We start from the raw sequence: 17,390 nt of genomic DNA on the forward strand, positions 1-17,390 counted from the left end.
TAGAGTAGCAGACTCCCCGCAGAGATGAGATGTCGGAGGAAATAACTTCTACATTGCAGAGAAAACCAACAAGGATTAGAGAAACATTTAGAGTTGAGATCTGGGGACACCATGATGGTCCGGGATGATAGCTACTCATTTCTCATTTTCAGTGTAGATCTCCAGGGAACAAGTGATAGATCCAAATGCAGTAAGAGTGAGGCTCAGGGCCCTCCCTTTTTCCCCTCTTCTGGAAGAAAAATACTCGTGTCAGACTTAGGGAGCTCACGTATAGGATGGAGACCATGTTAATGGGGGAGGACTAAAGTCCTAACACAGCTCTTGGGCAAGAAAGCCCACCAGACACAGTACGCAGTTTGTTCATTTCTTTTTGTATTTGGCATATCTCATAAGGGCCTTTCTAGCCCTTTGCTCTAGGGGTGTTTTTTGGACAGTTACATGAACTGACTCACACATGAAGACTGGAAGCCATCCTGTCCTGTGGTTCTATGGATTGACCTAGGACAGCTGATCCTTGCTTAACCTTTAGATCCAGGTGTTTTCCACACTTGACAATGGCCCCTGACTCCTGCATTCTCACTTGCCAATGGCCTTAAGTCCATCGCCTTTCTTGCTAATGACGATAATGGGAATAATGAAAGCAGCTAATATTTATTGAGTGCATGTTTTGTGTCAAACACTGTACAATATACAGTGTATTTACATGTATTCTCACATGTATTCTATTATTCTCTCCATTTTCCAGTTGAAGAAACTGGGCTTAAGGAGGTTAAAATAACTTTCTCAAAGTCACGCTTCAAATAAGTGATAGAGGCAGCTTCCAAGCCTGGGCTTAGTTTTCAGAAGCATCTTGCCTAATAATGAATACTGGATTTCTCAAAGCAGCAGGAAATGAAGAATATAGTTGAAATTTTAATTTTTTGCTAAACCAAGATCTCAATATGTCACCGTAGTACATGTGGAAGTATGTTTATTGCCGTCCCATAAATGTGTCCTAGGGTAGTATAACCTTATTATAATATATGCTATATTTATCAAGTACTAACTACCAACATGTGCCAGGCACTGTTCTAAGTGCTTTGTACATATTAACTCATTTAGTCTTACAACAACTCGATGAGGTAGGTATTATTATTTTCATTTTACAAATGAGGAAACCATGGCACAGACAGGTTAAGAAACTTGCCCAAGGTCACACAGTTAGGAAGTGGTGTAGCCAGGATTCAAACTTGGCAGTTTGGTTTTATTTATTATTATTATTATTATTTTGCGGTACGCCGGCCTCTCACTGCTGTGGCCTCTCCCGTTGCGGAGCACAGGCTCCGGACGCACAGGCTAAGCGGCCATGGCTCACGGGCCCAGCCGCTCCGCAGCACGTGGGATCCTCCCAGACTGGGGCACGAACCCACGTCCCCTGCATCGGCAGGCAGACTCCCAACCACTGCACCAGCAGGGAAGCCCTGGTTTTAGAACCTGTGCTTTTAACTAGTACCCTATACTGCCTCTCATATATATAGTCACGTTAATGAATGAATGGATTAATGAGTATTGGTATATATGACTGTTCTTTTAGCTACTTTTTAAAAATTTATTTATTTTTTATTTTATTTACTTATTTTTGGCTGTGTTGGGTCTTTGTTGCTGCACGTGGGCTTTCTCTAGTTGTGGCGAGTGGGGGCTACTCTTTGTTGCAGTGTGCAGGCTTCTCATTGCAGTGGCTTCTCTTGCTGGGGTGCATGGGCTCTAGGCGTGCGGGCTTCAGTAATTGTGGTGCATGGGCTCAGTAGTTGTGGCTCACGGGCTCTAGAGCACAGGCTCAGTAGTTGTGGCACATGGGCTTAGTTGTTCCATGCATGTGGGATCTTCCCAGACTAGGGATCAAACCCATGTCCCCTGCATTGGCACATGGATTCTTAACCACTGTGCCACCATGGAAGTCCTACCTGCTATTCTTCATAAAAGGATTTAAAAATTTTTAAAAATTTTATTTATTTATTTTTTGGCTGTGTTGGGTCTTCGTTGCTGCACAGGGGCTTTCTCTAGTTGCAGCGAGCGGGGGCTACTCTTCGTTGCGGCGCATGGGCTTCTCATTGCGGTGGCTTTTCTCTTGTTGCGGAGCATGGGCTCTAGGTGTGCAGGCTTCAGTTGTGGCTCTTGGGCTCTAGAGCACAGGCTTAATAGTTGTGGCGTACGGGCTTAGTTGCTCCGTGGCATGTGGGATCTTCCCAGACCAGGGATCAAACCCGTGTCCCTTGCGTTGGCAGGCAGATTCTTAACCACTGCGCCACCAGGGAAGTCCGACCTACTTTTCTTCGCAAAAGAATTTTTTTGCTGATGGGGGACAGTCCTAATCGGAGGGAACTCTGGATCTCTAAACATTCCAAGTCCCAATATATTTCATGAGTGTGTCCTTTGGGTACCATTTCCCCCTTGAGGAAATGGGATTGGAATTAAAATTTCAAAAAACCCTTGTTAGGATCCTAGTACAACCCTAGGAAGGGGGGTGAGCCAAGAACAATGGCTTGGACTTCTTGCAAACTTGATGAAATGGGAATTTGGAACAGAGTTGATTTGGTTTAGAAAGAACAAGAAACATGACCTCTTTAACACTATGAATATTGAGTAAGTTGTACCTTTTAGGCACATTTTAAAAATGTTCAAATGGTTCACTAGGGCCTTTGAAAAAATTTTATTTTCTTTCACAAGCAAAGGAAGAAATAAGCTTTTCTCAACTTTCATTGAATTAGAACATGCAAACCCCTGTCCACATCTCACTTTTCTAATCTAAGTTCATTATTTTTGCTGGAAGTAGCATTTTCATTCCATCATCTAGACCCAGAAATGAGAGTGGAAATTTCTGTGGAATTTCATCATGAAAGTCCCACTGCTTTTGGGCTCTACCTTGAAAAGATTATTGTTCCCAATGTCCATTCTCACTATTTTCAAGTAATAGAATCCCCAATTTCTAGTGAATACCTGGCCACCAAGAATACAGTCTACCTTTCCCAGATCCCCTTTCTAGGTATGTTGGTGTGGCATGTGACTAGGTTCTACCCAAGGAGAGGTAGGAAGGTTATGTGCAGCTTCTGGAAGTGTCCTTAAGGGGAGGGGATATGCTCTTCGTCATCACCTCATTCTCTCTGCTGACTGACATGTGTTCTCAATGGCCAGAGTTCAGTAGCCATTGTGGACCAAAGTGTGATCTGGAGAATGGAAACCACGTAGGACGGAGCAACTATATACAAGAAGGCCAGACCCTTGACACTTAGAAACACATATAAGCCCGGGACTGGCCACTTCTAGATTTTCTGAACGTGAGAGAGAAAGAAACTTCTATTTTTTTCCTGTTTCTTGGAGCCAAAGCTAATTTTAATTCATTTAAGTAATATCTTCCAGAGCAAGCTGATTTTTCCGGAGCAAGCCTGTGACAAAAAAAAAAAGTAGAGCCCTGAATTAGTCTCGCATTAAGAAGTTTGTAAAGGAACTTTTGATTCTACAACCTTACGGGAGAGATCAGGCAGCCTGCTTTCCTCAATGGTGAAGATTATGGGCTCCAGTTCTTCACAGGTTACCTTTATCTTTTTGCGTGCTTTGCCTGTGCATCTGTCTCTGCAACCACAGCACAGATGATCTGGCCCACACAGAGTACCTGCGGAAAGTACATACATGAAGCAGGTGGAAAATTCTGGGTAGAAGTACTGTTAGTGCAAGCTTACCAACGGCTGGTGTCTTAGTTATCATTGTTGACCAATAATAACCACATGTGACTACATGTGCTTGGCTAAAAAAAATTTCTTTTAAATTTTAATTTAAAAATTAATTAAAATCATACAGATGCTTCTACTGGCCATTTTACTCAGTGAATGTCAGCCCCAGAGTGGATGTGAGACTGGCTGTGACCTGAATCGGCTGCATCCTCTGTCAAGGGTCGTCCGCAAGTGTCGCCTTCATGGAGTCATTTTAGAGTTTAAAGATAAGGAGAGTATTTTTTGTACAATGTGATTCCTGTGCTTCCCCCCACCCCACAACCCCAAAATTCATATGTTGAGGGGCTGACCCCAAAGGTGACTGTATTGGAGATAAGGCCTTTAAAGAGGTAATGAAGGTGAAATGAGGTCCTAAGGGTGGAGCTCTAATCCAGTATGACTGGTGTCCTTATAAGAAGAGGTAGGGACAAAAAAAAAGAAGAAGAAGAGGTAGAGATACCAGGGAGGCTCATACACGGAGAAAAGGCCATGTGAGGACACGGGAGAAGGTGGCCATCTGCAAGCTAGGAAGAGTGGCCTCAGGAGAAACCTGCTAACACCTTGATCTTGGACTTCTAGCCTCTAGAACTGTGAGAAGATACATTTCTCTTTTTTAAGCTATCAAGTCTGTGGTACTGGGTGGACCAAACGATTCGTTCAGTTTTTTCCGTAAGACGGCTCTAGTAGCGCTTAGTTGTCTTTAACTTCATTTGAAACAATTTTGTTAGATTCTATGTGACAGCTGTCATATCAGTGTGCATTTAGAAAAAGACATCAAAACTGGTGAATTTTTGTGTAGCCATTTTAATATTGAAGATGGAAGAAAAAGAGCAACATTTTCGGCATCTTATGCTTTATTATTTCAAGAAAGGTAAAAACGCAACTGAAACGCAAAAAAAGATTTGTCCGGTGTATGGAAAAGGTGCTATGACTGGCTGAACGTGTCAAAAGTGGTTTGTAAAGTTTCGTGCTGGAGATTTCTTGCTGGACGATGCTCCACGGTCCAGCTGAGCATCAACACAGGTAGACCACTTGAAGTTGATAGCGATCAAATTGAAACAATAATTGAGAACAACCAACGTTATACCAACGCGGGAGATAGCCAAACGTACTCAAAATGTCCAAATCAAGCGTGGAAAATCATTTGCACCAGCTTGGTTATGTGAAGCGCTTTGATGTTTGGGTTCCACATAAGTTAAGTGAAAAAAACCTTCTTGACCATATTTCTGCATGCAAATCTCTACTGAAACGTAAAGAAAACGTTCCGTTCTAAAACAAATTGTGACGGGTGATGAAAAGTGGATACTGTACAATAACGTGGAACAGAAGAGATTGTGGGGCAAGCGAAATGAACCACCACCAACCACACCAAAGGCCAGTCTTCAATCAAAGAAAGTGAGGTTGTGTATATGGTGGGATTGGAAGGGAGTCCTCTATTATGAACTCCTTCCGGAAAGCCAAATGATTAATTCCAACAAGTACTGCTTCCAAGTAGACCAACTGAAAGCAGCACTCAACGAAAAGTGTCCAGAATTAGTCTACAGAAAACGCATAATCTTCCATCAGGATAACGCAAGGCCGCATGTTTCTTTGATGAACGGGCAAGAACTGTTACAGCTTGGCTGGGAAGTTCTGATTCATCTGCTGTATGCACCAGACATTGCACCTTCGGATTTCCATTTATTTCGGTCTTTACAAAATTCTCTTAATGGAAAAAATTTCAATTCCCTGGAGGACAATAAAAGGGACAGTTCTTTGCTCAAAAAGATAAAAATTTTGGGGAGATGGAATTATGAAGTTGCCTGAAAAATGGCAGAAGGTAGTGGAACAAAAGGGTGGATACATTGTTCAATAAAGTTCTTGGTGAAAATGAAAAATATCTTTTATTTTTATTTAAAAAACTGAAGGCACTTTTTGGCCCACCCAATATTTTGTTATGGCAGCCCGAGCAGATAACATAGCTCCTAAATAACAGCCAACCTCTTCATCTGGAGTTCAACCAAAAGGACAGTGGTTTGTTTCATGGCTGGAAGAGATACAGCCTGAGATGCAACAGTAGTAGCTAACACCTACTGAGAGCCTTCACATGCCAAGCACTGTGGTAAGCACTTTGCACGTATCAGCTCATTTAAATCTCACAACAACACAGTGAGGTGGGTGCTACGATTATTCCCATTTTACAGATAATGATATTTTACAGGTATCATGATACCATTTCACAGGTGATGATACGCAGCTAGTGAGTGGCAGAGCGAGGCCATGAACCAAGGTAGTTTGGCTCCAAAAGCAAGTACTCAATGAATGATTGTAGACTTGAATTGAAAGGTCAAGGATGACATGAGCAACTTTATTAAAAATGGAGTATGTGAAGGTGAGTGGGAGGTGGCAGGAAGAGGGTTAGTCCAGGAAAGGAAAGAGTTCAGTGTAAAGAACAGAGACTGGCTATATATTTGTACTCTCCTTTCTAGATTTTTCAAGGGTTTTCTATCCTGATATATGTCAATTCCAGCATTTATTCTTCAAATAAGAGTAAATTGACTCAAGAGCACACAGTGGGAAAACTCGGACTTGTTGTTTTCCTGTAATAAATTTCCTTTTCTCGATGTTATTTCCTGATTCCAGAAGAGTAGGTCCATCTGAATAAAGGCATTAGGGGTAGAGAGAAGCGGGAAGAATTGGCACTTCTAGCCCCCAGTGACAGAGAGGGCTGGGAGGCGACGGAAGGCCACCTGGAGGTGGTACCTTGGTGATTATCTGCACAAAGTCATGTGGGAAGGCACGTTCTGTACCTTACCTTATCCACGGCCAACAGTTTGTCATTTTGGGTACCACTGGTGCCTGGAATGTCCTCCGCTCTTATCACATCAACCACCCCAGGTAGTTCAAGGGCCTCGGACAAATCAATTGATCTGAAAAAAGAGAAATATTTAAGAAGTAGAAATCAGCAAGCTTTGAGGGCCCTAAACCTGAGGGAGAGATAGAGCATGGGTGAAAATCAAAATATATAACAACTGGTTCACCGTAGGCCCTGACCAATCAGAGCTGATCTGACACAGAGCAGGGTCCAGGAGGCCCCCTGCTGGGCCTGGGGTAACATCATAGCTACTGGGATGGGAGGAGAGGGAGGGACCAGTAGGGCTGTGGCAGGGGTGTCCTTAGGAAGCTTAGGACAGTGGCCATTTACCATTCATTCATTGTTTTATCACCAGCTGAATATTAGCCCTACTCAGAGTTACTCCTTTGAGCCATGCTTGAGGCAGCAGCAGGGAGATGAGATTAGAATGAAAGCGAGGGCCCTAATTGTGATTTTCGTCTCTCTTTCATGATGGGCATTTCAAGTTACACTCCCTTCCTCCTCCTGGGGCTGGTGACCTTTTTAAAATTCTTTCCATAAGGTTCTTTGGGTTTAGAACATTCAGGAGAATGGTCACATTCCTCCAAGGGAATCCCCAAGTGTGCTTTAAAAAAGCCTTTTGAAAGCTTTTCATTTACTTACATGATTTCTGCATGGGCTTTGGTACTGGTCACCAAAGCCATTGAAAGTTCTTTATCCAGCATGGGGATCTCATCACAAAATATGGCTTCATCTGTGCCATGTTTAAGGCCTGGTAGGTGCATGATGGGGCATCCGACTGGATCTTGGAGGGATTGGTGAGAATCCACACTCTACAGAGAAAAGACAAGAGTTTCCCTGGAAAACTTTAATCTTCAGAAGTGACCTGGCCGATTACCAACACTCCTGATTCAGGATTGAGAAATCAGATGGTCACCCTCAGGCAACAAACAGTGGAGTGGGTCAGATGAGCGTGGCAATTTAATGATGTAACTAGACTGGGGAATTGTTATTTCAGTTATGCGGCAATGCTTTAGACAGGGCCAATGTTTTGGCAAAATTGTGAAGTAGGTGAAGGGGCACTCTGGCTTCCCCTTTTGGCATGTTCTTTTCCCAAGTGGTGCCCCGCACCCCTTTATTCTGGAATTCAGAGGGTCTCCCTGTCCTGCTTTCTTACCTTTCCAATGATCAGCCTGTTTACACGTAAAGTGACCATGATGATGAGGCCTTGAGTGCTGTAATTCCTGAGGATGGGGGACCAAAATCTAAGCCAAAAGCCTGCTTATTGGCTGAAGCAGGGCCTCTGGTGGGAGATGGGGGGCACATGGCAATGGAGTCTATCCAGATCTGGTCTAAGGTGCCTCGGCTGCCCTTGTAATATTTTTGTGCACAAAAACATCACTGGCAGTATAAGTAAATGGATGAATTGGGAGGTTGAGATTGACATATATACACTATTGATACTATGTATAAAATAGGTAACTCATGAGAAGCTACAGTATATAGCACAGGGAACTCTACTCAGTGCTCTCTGGTGACCTAAATGGGAAGGGAATCCAAAAAAGAGGGGATATATGTATACGTATAGCTGATTCACTTTGCTGTACTGTAGAAACTAACACAACATTGTAAATCAACTGTACTCCAATAAAAACTAAAAAGTAAAGGGAGCATGTGTTTATTCTGGAACTCTTCTCAGCGAAGATCTATGTGTGGACTGTGTGTGGAGATCGGGTGGCAGGAGGGGCTGTGCTCTAATAGATAATAATAGAGATACTTTCTAAATTGTCCTTCAAGAAGAGGGGCTTCAGTTACTTGCAGGGCTCTTGTCTTGCCGACTGGAGATTAAACATTTGCAATCAGGGCTGGAGGCTGAACCTTGCTACTGTCCTGCTCTGTCCTTCCCCCCACTCCTGGCTTAGCTGCTCCTCAAACAAATGCCCAAAGAACAGCAGTTTGAAGGCACTCTCAATTATTAGTCAGATGGTCAAACTGTTTCAGGTCGGTTTGGCCCTGAGTGCATCCAGCGGTAGCTCAGGCCTGGTCTTAGATCCAGCCTCTCCCTGGATCGACCTGAACAAAAGGGCCAATGTGCTAGCAAAAACTAGAAAGTTAGAAGGGAAAATCACAACTTTGAAGCACTTGCCTGTTCACACAGCTACAGCTGTCTCTTAGTTTCTAGGTTTCCATTAAATTAAACTCACTGACCTGGTACCTTTGGACTCCCTGGGGTACTGTGACCGGGAAGTCTTCTAGAGCACTTAGGAATCGGTCTGAAATTTCAGGATAACGGCGTCTGTTCTGAAAGACGATTCAAAACAATAAAGATAAGCTGATTAGTCTCTGATTAAACTGGGCTTTGAAAGTGACTTGGCTTAAGTAGCCAAGAAACCGTAAGGTTCGGGTAGCCTGGATGACGCAAATCCACATCACCTCCCAGGATTCACTTCTGTGAATGTTCTTTGCCCTCCCTCCCTTTCCACATAAGGAAGACCTGGACTGACTGTGAATCTGATCCTCAAGCCAGTCTGAGGAGAGAGAGGCCTGCCAGCAAGCTGGGCAGAGGCAGGAGGAGAAGCAAGAAAATCTGGGGTTGGAAAAGCCATTCTAGAATGAGCTGGGGTGGTTCATTGTACACAAAAGAGCCCAAATCCTGATTATTTTCCTCAGCAACTCAGTTTTTCTGAGAGAGCAGCAAAACTGGGAAGGCTCTCTGGGTGTCACTGAAACACATCAAGGGTCTTGATTAAGAAACTCAATGGCAGCAAGAGTTATTCTAGTAAATGTGGTTTGTGAGGGTCTTCATCTTTCTTTCTTTTCTTTCTTTTTTTATTTTGGCCTCGCCGCACAGCTTGCGGGATTTTCGTTCCCCAGCCAGGGATCAAACCCGGGCCCCCTGAAGTGGAAGCACGGAGTCTTAACCACTGGACCTCCAGGGAAGTCCTGTGAGGGTCTTCATCTGAATGAATGAAAACCAGACAGTTTAGGAACACACGTGGGGTGTGACTGGGGAACAGGGGTGCAAGTTAGGGTGAGAGTTGTAGTCACAGTCAGGGGAGGAAAGATAGATTCAGAAGAGAGAGGGGGAGGGGGAGAAAGAGAGGGAGAAAGAGAGTGAAAATATTTTGCTTTGGTAGGTAACATATTCCAGAAGTTTATAATCAGAAATTCTGAAAAGAAGCTACTTAAATATTAGCATATAAACCTTTTAGGTTTTTTTTTTGAATTTAATTTTATTTATTTTCTTATACAGCAGGTTCTTAGTAGTCATCCATTTTATACACATCAGTGTATACATGTCAATCCCAATCTCCCAATTCATCCCACCACCACCCAACCTTTTAGATTTTTTGAAAACTAAATTTTTGTTTTACATTTCATATTGAATATAAAATTCTAGAATAGGCAAAACTAATCTATAGTGTCACAAAGCAGATCAGGGGTGTTGCCTGGGGGCAGGGGTGGGAGGATTGACAGCAGAGGGGCAATAGGGCACTTTTTGGGGTGATGGAAATACCCTATCTCTCGTTTGAGGTGATGGTGATGCCAGTTTACACAATTGTCAAAACTCTCTGAGTTTAAATAGGCGCATTTTGTTCTATGTAATTCTACTTCAATAAAGTTGATTTTAAAAAGAAAAGAATTGCACATAGGAGATAGGGGTCCCGTCATGTTTCCCTGCTCAGGGCATGTGGTAAACATCTGTGCATTGAAGACAGCCTGGCATCCTGAGCGTCACGCAGTAGCCCTTCAGGGCTGACTTCCGGAAGAAGGGATGGCTGGGAACTGACAGGCTGCCCACAAGACAGTTTGCAAGAGTAGTGGGGAAGGTGGGAGCTTACGCTGCCAGGAGCACATAAAAGCCAGAGCACTTACAGGCACAGAGAACAGTTCTACTCGCTTCTTCTGTTCCTGCAGAACTTGTAGGTAGAATTTGAAGAAGAAGCTGACCACCAGAGTCCTCTCGAATGCTACCCTCCCACCTGGAGCCCAGCCTGGGAGGGAAAGGTCGTCCAGGAGCAGCCTGCAGGCCTCATCCAGCATCAGCTCACCCCAGCACCTGGAGAAGGGCAGCCTCAGTGACTACTGGCACGTGCTAGATATTGGATGGTGGCGGTTCAGACACCCCCGAGTCTCATTTTATGAGTTGCATAGGCACTTAGAAATCACCTAAACAAGGCATTCAGGAAAACTGGGGCCTGGTAGGCTGTACTGAGTAGCCTGAACATGCTGGAACCAGGCATTAAATAAATAGACCATTAGGGTCAATTCCATTATGAACTGGACAGGACTTAGACTTGGACACTGCCTTTACTGAGGAAGAAATAGAGTGCCCCCGAGCAGTGGGAGTGGTGGGTACCACTTGGACGCTGCCCGGTGTGGGTTTGCAGGAGTGTTGATGTGTACAAGAGCAGTGGGGCTGAACACAGTCCTGGGCCATTTTTGTTGTATTCCTCACTCAAAGAGTGGCACCTAATTAATCAAAGTCAAATAAGGTTGGATTCATTTAGCAAAATTATAGAAAGAACAAGCAGTGATTCTACATATAGGAGTTTCCATCTTCCCACTTGTTTTTTTTTGACGTCAAGCTTCACCATCAGGGTCCAGGGTTTGTTGCTTACCTCCCCAGGAGCTGCTGGCAGGATTTTTGTGCACTGACTGTGGCAGCCCCGACCCCTCTGTAGGCGATGCTCAGGTCCTCGACGGTGTCTGGGCCCTCCCTGAAGAGGACTTGCCTGCCAGCATTCACATGGGCCAAGGCATTTTGCTGGCACTGAGCCTGTCAGAAGGCTGACACAGATTCCCACTGTGGAGACAAAAGCCGTTTGGAGTTATTTGATATGTTAAAACTAAGAGCAAGTTTTCTGCTTCTTGGTGCCGCTAATTAATCACTTAGACTCAATCTAAATGGACACAAAGGACACTTAGCACAATTTGAGGACAATTTGGCTGCCTGTTCGTTCAAAGAGAGAATGACGTCCTCCCAAAGGTCTGTCCCCAACCCCCCATACCCTCAATGAACAGGGATCACTGTGCACTTTCCCTCTGAGGCCAGGATGCCTCTGCACAAAATGCCTGGAGCATTTCCACATGCTCTTATTTCCGGGTGCCATTAACTCCAGTCTCCAGTTCCCTTTGTCCCCTGTGAGGATGGAGGAGCCTTCTCAACACAGGTGCTTTTAAACGTGATTTGCTGAAAGTGACCCACCGAATTTCTTGGTTTGTAGATGCTATCATTTTTCCATTTTGCAGAGTTCGTAAAGACGTTGAATAGAACTTTCCAACGGTGGACTAGGGACTCTTCTATCTGAGACAAGAGTCAGGATGGTGATGGCTGCCCCCCTTACCCTTGGCACCATGACCACTGGTGTGCTGACATAGTGTTAACGGAGATGGCCGGTGCCTCGAGTGTGTTTCCATCTGTGTGGCCACCGAGGGTGCTGTGTTTGGTTAGCTTGTTTTCCTCTCTGGGGCCCTTACCCAGATGCACACTGGCTCGGGAACAGATTTCAAAGTTTCCATTCCCAAGGAAAAATAAATGAAGGTCGTACATGGCTGAAAGCATGACTTAATATAAGACTTCCTACATGACCAAGGTGACTCCTGGCTTGGGATCCCTGTGTGTGTGTATGAAGTATTGCCCCTCTTGGCAAGACTGTCCTCTGGGATTCAGGTACAGTTTGGGGCAGAAGCACAGGGAACAGGGAGTGAGGACAGAGGGCTCCCTTGGTAGCTGGCTGGGTGGCCACATCTCCCCCAGGGCTGGTGTATTAGGCACTCCTGTTTCTCTGAACTGTTGGGGTCAGCTCCGGGGTGGGGGTGGAGCACAGAGGTCCGGCCGCAGCCTCTGCCTCCTTTGGGTCAGGTGGAGAAGCTCATTCTGCAGCAGGAGAACTTGAATTTCCGCCTGCCGGCGTTGATGTTGGACACGAGGGGGTGTGGAAGTACCTCCGCGGGCCGGGCAGGTGCCACCCCACAGCTGAAGCAACGACCGCAGCTGGTCACTGGAGCTGCCTGCTCAAGGGTTGCTGAAAGCCTTGGTGCCGCACCAGGCTACAGAGGACAGGAAACAGGTTTTCAGGGCAGCCTTATTTTCCTTCCATCTGTTCTGAAATTTCTACAGATGACTGGACTCCGTTATGCAAAGAGAAAAAACAACTCTCAAAAGTGACCAGCAGAATTCTTACCTTTTGAGAGTGGGGGATATGCGCAGACTCCGCAATTCCCTCCGGCTCCAGGTCTGCACTCGCCAGCCCAGCAAGAAAATGTTCGCTTAGAGGAAATCTGTTGAAGAAAATGACATTTCTGCACAGGTACAAGAGGATTGCGAGATTATTCTGTACTCTTAAACGTCAGCAGCGGAGAAGAAAAGGTCACCTTTCTCTGCGAGGAGCAGCGCGGGGATCTGAGTGCGCCGTGGACCAGGCCCCCTTGTCCCTTCCACAGGGAGGGGTGGCAGCAGCTGCATGACATTTACTCTTGTTAGTGCATGCGCCGTGTGAACTGGGTCTCTTCCTGTCCCCAAGGCCTGTCAGGCCTGTTTTCATCTTTCAGCAGAGGCTGGTTAACTAAATCTGACTCATTCAATACTGGGATCAAGGTAAGGGCGTAACTTAAGCTGAGACGTGGTTTGTTTCCATTATGAACAGAGCTCAAATCATTGGCTTTGCCTTTTGTTCTTGCCACCGCTGTTGGCCTCTAAGCGGGATACCCACACCTTTAAAGCAAAGTGAACAATTCACAAAACCTCCTTTCGGCCCCGTTGTCACCCACATGGTGGTCAGAGAAGTCCCCTCTGGCTTTAAAAAGTGGTTGTGGCTCCACAGAGGAGATGTGGTGAGGAGATCAAGCGGCGGTGCAGGGAATCTGACGTGGGTTCTGCTCCAGGCACAGCAGCGGTATGCTGATTGGAAGGCAGGCGGCAGGGGGACCCCAAAGGAGCCCCTGTGGACCTTTCCCTCCCTGCTACTGGCCTCACCGGAGCAGGCTGAGCTCAGGCTGGAGGTGGCTTTGGCAGAGCTGGGAAAGCAGAGACCTTAAGCCAAAGGTAACGACCAACATCCCAGCAGAAGAACACAGCTAGTGCTACGAGTCCTAGTGTAGAAGGCCCCATGGGGGCCGGGCCATCCTTGCTATCCTGATGCCCCAGAGCCTAGGCTGCTTCTCCCTTAGTCTTTGGGGGTTGAGCTAAGGTCGTCCTGGACCGCAGGCCTGGAGGACTCAGCAAAACAGTTGACTGGGCCAGGCAGGGGTGAGGCCTTTCCTCTCCTCCCCGCTGGGTGGGTCCCACACAAAGCTGAATGGGGGCATGAGAGCTTGTCCTCTGCCAGTAGGTCTCTCCCAACACTTCTCAGTTCCCACCCACCAGGGACAGCCAGCAATCCCCTGGGGAGGGTTACAATGCCTGTAATATAATTCCTGGTTGGCCACACCCCGAAGTTCACAAGGGGCAGTGTGACTGCTCCCCTGCATCCAGTGCCAGCCTGTCAGCTGGTAGGAGGGCATTTGATGGGTGAGGGAGGGGGTGGAACAAGGGAAGCGGGGAGTTAGAAGCCCTGGGGAGGCGCTGATGGAGAAGAAACAAGCATGCCTATTTGGAAATCAGGCAGATTGGGTCTCCATCCCATGCCCGCCTCTACAAGCAACCTCCACCGGGTGGTTGCACACATTAGACGTGATGTGTGTAAAGTATCCAGCAGAGCCTGGCACAAAGTCAGCACCCAGTAAACGGGAGTGCTAGCATCCCTGTAGCAGCCGGAGGCAGTGTGAAGGCTGAGCACTTCGGGGGAGACAAGGGTGGTATAGCACGGAGCGCCCCAAGGGAGCGTCCCTCTCAGCCAGCACATACAATTAGTCATCGCCTTCCTCCTGCCCCCAGGGGCCCCGCGATGTCCCCAGCGTGTCCTAACTAGATCTGTGGCTTCTCTCACAGAAACTGGGGGTGTGGGCATGAAGAGAAGGAGGTGCTGGTCCTTGGGCCACAGAGAGCCTTCACGTCAGCCTCTGATACCGCCCCAGGCTGACGCGGGCTAACTGAACTGTGGTCCAGGCTGGGTGTTGCGTGTATGTGTGGTAGGTGGTGAAGAAGGAAGCATCAGCCACCCCTTGCATCAGTGTGCCTCCTGCCAGGAGCCTGAGCTTCCCATGGTGGATTGAGAGCCAGAGACCTGGGCTCTGATATAGCAATTCTTTAAAAAGAGACAAAAACTTTTTAGGTTCTGTCCAGAGTGTTCTGGGGTAGCTTACCTTCTGATATCAGATTGAGGTTAGTGTTGCCCACAGCCAGAAATGGATTCAGATCTGAATAGCGATGCCGGCTTATAATGTGTCCCCCTAAGGACTAAGGAGAGAGAGTTACAGCCTCGGCCTTCGATCCCTCAAGTCTGAGACCCATAGGCACCTGCTTACGGTCTTCTCTGGTAGTGAAAGGGTCAAGAGGAGTCTCAGTGTGCTCTGCAGACAAGACTCAGTTCAGACCATATGGGAGGCCTCCACCCACCTGCGATTTTGGATCGGGTGAGGAATGGATGGTAACACTCTACGGCATTTGGTACGTTCCACCTGCTGTCTAACCCCTTCACACGTATTTACTCAATCCTCACAACAACCCAGTGAGATGATGCAATTATCCCCCCTTTGCAGATGAAGACACTGGGGCACAGAGAAATTATGAAATTTGATCAAGGTCTGCCAGCTAGGAAGGGGCAGGACTGGGATTCAAGTGAGTGAGGCTCAGCAGCCAGTTCTGAGCCACCCCTACTTAGCTGGTGCAGGTGGCCACAGTGCTGGCCACAGAGGTGCCATCCTGCCTTGGGATCTCAGCCTCATTGCACGGCCTCTGAAATTGCTGTACTTCCCGTGGGCTGTGTTAAGGTGCTGGGCATCCACATCACTGAGGGAGAGTTGTCCTTTTCCTCTTGGGAGATTCCACTTGGATCTGGTTGAGGCTGTAGCATCTCAGAACGTGGCAGGGAGGGAAATGACTGGCCAGTCCACTCAGTGCTCTCCTTCCCACGTAGTGATGGAATCTACAGTGACAACCTGGGCTGTGTTGACCTGGGCTGAAACATGGGTGAGGACAGGAAACCCCAGTTCCTCTATGAACAGCTCAATTTTTTTTTTAACACCTTTATTGGAGAATAATTGCTTTACAATGGTGTGTTAGTTTCTGCTTTATAACAAAGTGAATCAGTTATACATATACATATGTTCCCATATCTCTTCCCTCTTGCGTCTCCCTCCCTCCCACCCTTCCCATCCCACCCCTCTAAGTGGTCACAAAGCACCGAGCTGATCTCCCTGTGCTATGCAGCTGCTTCCCACTAGCTATCTATTTTGCGTTTGGTAGTGTATATATGTCCATGCCACTCTCTCACTTCGTCCCAGCTTACCCTTCCCCCTCCTTGTGTCCTCAAGTCCGTTCTCTAGTAGGTCTGTGTCTTTATTCCCATCTTACGCCTAGGTTCTTCATGATATTTTTTTTTCTTAGATTTCATATATATGTGTTAGCATACGGTATTTGTCTTTCTCCTTCTGACTTACTTCACTCTGTATGACAGACTCTAGGTCTATCCACCTCACTACAAATAACTCAATTTCGTTCCTTTTTATGGCTGAGTAATATTCCATTGTATGTGTGTGCCACATCTTCTTTATCCATTCATCTGTTGATGGACACTTAGGTTGCTTCCATGTCCTGCCTATTGTAAATAGAGCTGCAATGAACATTTTGGTACATGACTCTTTTTGAATTATGGTTTTCTCAGGGTATATGCCCAATAGTGGGATTGCTAGGTGGTATGGTAGTTCTTTGTAGTTTTTTAAGGAACCTCCATACTGTTCTCCATAGTGTCTGTATCAATTTACATTCCCACCAACAGTGCAAGAGTGTTCCCTTTTCTCCACACCCTCTCCAGCATTTATTGTTTCTAGATTTTTTGATGATGGCCATTCTGACCGGTGTGAGATGATATCTCATTGTAGTTTTTGTTTGTTTGTTTGTTTTGGGGTTTTTTTTGCAGTACGTGGGCCTCTCACCGCTGTGGCCTCTCCTGTTGTGGAGCACAGGCTCCGGACGCGCAGGCTCAGCGGCCATGGCTCATGGGCCTAGCCGCTCCGCGGCATGTGGGATCTTCCCGGACCGGGGCACGAACCCGTGTCCGCTGCATCGGCAGGCGGACTCTCAACCACTGCACCACCAGGGAAGCCCTCATTGTAGTTTTGATTTGCATTTCTCTAATGATTAATGATGTTGAGCATTCTTTCATGTGTTTGTTGGCAATCTGTATATCTTCTTTGGAGAAATGTCTATTTAGGTCTTCTGCCCAGTTTTGGATTGGGTTGTTTGTTTTTTTGTTATTGAGCTGCATGAGCTGCTTGTAAATTTTGGAGATTAATCCTTTGTCAGTTGCTTCATTTGCAAATATTTTCTCCCAATCTGAGGCTTGTCTTTTCGTCTTGTTTATGGTTTACTTTGCTGTGCAAAGGCCTTTAAGTTTCATTAGGTCCCATTTGTTTATTTCCATTTTTCTAGGAGGTGGGTCAAAAAGGGTTTTGCTGTGATTTATGTCATAGAGCGATGAGCAGCTCAATTTTAAAGTTCTTGTTTCCACTGAGTGGAAATCTGCTTCCCTGGATTCTCAGCTATCGGTCGTACTTCTACCCTTTGTGATCATATGAAATACATCACACGTCTCCTTGGGAGTCTAGAAATATTTGAAGGCAGCTGTCATGGTCCCTCTGATTGTCCCCACCCCCACCATTCCTCTTTCTGATGTGGTTTCCAACCCCTCACTCTCCTGCCACCATCT

At 46.3% G+C, this 17,390-nt stretch overlaps 1 pseudogene; it reads right to left on the bottom strand.

Moving 5' to 3' along the window:
* LOC116756339 overlaps positions 1 to 17,390 on the bottom strand; it is a 73,067-nt pseudogene that overhangs the window by 31,186 nt on the left and 24,491 nt on the right.

Source organism: Phocoena sinus, chromosome 7 (assembly GCF_008692025.1).
Source record: "Phocoena sinus isolate mPhoSin1 chromosome 7, mPhoSin1.pri, whole genome shotgun sequence".
NCBI classification, from domain to species: Eukaryota; Metazoa; Chordata; class Mammalia; order Artiodactyla; family Phocoenidae; genus Phocoena; species Phocoena sinus.